Here is a 1550-nt window from a genome sequence, read left to right on the forward strand (position 1 = left end):
CCCACTGAAGACTGCCTAGAGGGGTACAATGCAAGTCTGGTTTCGTGTCTTTTTTTTTTTTTTTTAAACAAATTTTATTCTTTTATTATTATTTTAATTTTTTTAAAGTTTTCTTGTTGCTGTTGCACCTTTTTGTAAAGTTTCCTGCCAGTCGTTCTTTTATCAACAGCGGGAGTTAGAGGAGAGCTAAAAAAAAACCACCACAAAACACAACTCTACAAAAAGGTGCAAAGACTGGGGGAGAGGGAAAGGGGGATTTGGCTTACCCCTAGCGGCAGGTTCCTCAAGGGTGGGTGAGGCGAGACCAAGAGAGGGCATGCTGGGGAACCGCACCGAGCCAGGGAAGGCAATCCAGGGTTGCTCTGCACTTTGCAGGCCTGCGGAGAGAGAAAGAGCAACAGGGGACGACGTTACCCAGGGGCCGAGAGGCCGGGAACGCTCAATGCACAGGAGAGGAGGTGCCGAAGTACGACCGGCAAGTCCCAAATACAGGAAGCGACGTCGACCTCAAACAGCATCGAGGTTACGGGACCCGGTGGTGCTCGCAGAGGAACCGTGGCACCGAGGTTATTCCAAGACCGAGGTTATTCCAACGGCCCCCAGGCCGCCCTCAAACGAGAAATATCACATCGACTCAAAAGTGCCGGGTTTGACTCCAAGCCTCCTGGAAATGTGCACACTTGGAAGTCAAGGTTATTCAGCGAACCTGCAGTTTTGAAAGTTAAACGACGCCACTAGATGTATCCAGATGGATACACCGGATGTATCTCAATAGCTAGATGAAAAAAAAAATAAAAATCAGTGATTGCACCTAACAGTGGGAGGCTCCAGCCTCCAGCTGCGGCTGGGGGGGGGGGCCCACCGTGAAGACCTCCGCCCGACAACCTACCAGGGGGAGCCTCCAGCCTCCAGCTGCGGCTGGCGGGGCAGACTCTCGGAAGAGACTTCAGCTGAAAAGTGAAAATCCTGAACGGAACGGGTTCTGGTTTAGCTCAAACCAGGGACAACCGTGCTGGGGGCAGCTGTGCCCCAACAACGAGTGATGGCAAAGGCAAGGAGTTAAAATTCAGAGAGATGTTTCAGAGTTTGGGCAAAGCCAGACACGGGGAAAGGAAGAGAGAGCGGAAGAAAAGCAGAGGGAAAGGCAGGAAAACAAGCAACAACGTGACCAAGACAAAGCAGCGTAGAGAAAGCGAGAACATACACGGGCGCTGGGTATATTCTTTTTGTTGTTGCTGTTGTTAGTAAAATCTATTGTTTCTAGCAGCACATTTTACAAAACAGACTCCCAGGACGACACACGCTGACGCCGGGTTGTTGTAGGAGAAATCTGCGTTCCCACACGTGCGACTGCCAGGTCCTCAGCGTGGAAACGTGTTTCCACACCTCTCGCGCGGGGAAACGGGGAAGGGGATCAGATCCGCTTCAGACCGATACATACCAGTTCTAAAACATCCGCACCGCTTCTCTAACTTGCCTAAATTTTGACAGCCAAGCAAACATCACCCTTGCACTGATCCTGACAAAACCAGAACGACCGGAGCATCGGA

General features: G+C 51.0%; 1 protein-coding gene across 1 annotated transcript in view; it reads right to left on the reverse strand.

Moving 5' to 3' along the window:
• LOC104272484 (eukaryotic translation initiation factor 4 gamma 3-like) overlaps window positions 1–1550 on the reverse strand; it is a 72147-nt gene that overhangs the window by 28853 nt on the left and 41744 nt on the right.

The sequence above is a fragment of the Apaloderma vittatum genome, unplaced genomic scaffold (assembly GCF_000703405.1).
Source record: "Apaloderma vittatum isolate BGI_N311 unplaced genomic scaffold, ASM70340v1 scaffold12544, whole genome shotgun sequence".
In the NCBI taxonomy this organism is placed as follows: domain Eukaryota; kingdom Metazoa; phylum Chordata; class Aves; order Trogoniformes; family Trogonidae; genus Apaloderma; species Apaloderma vittatum.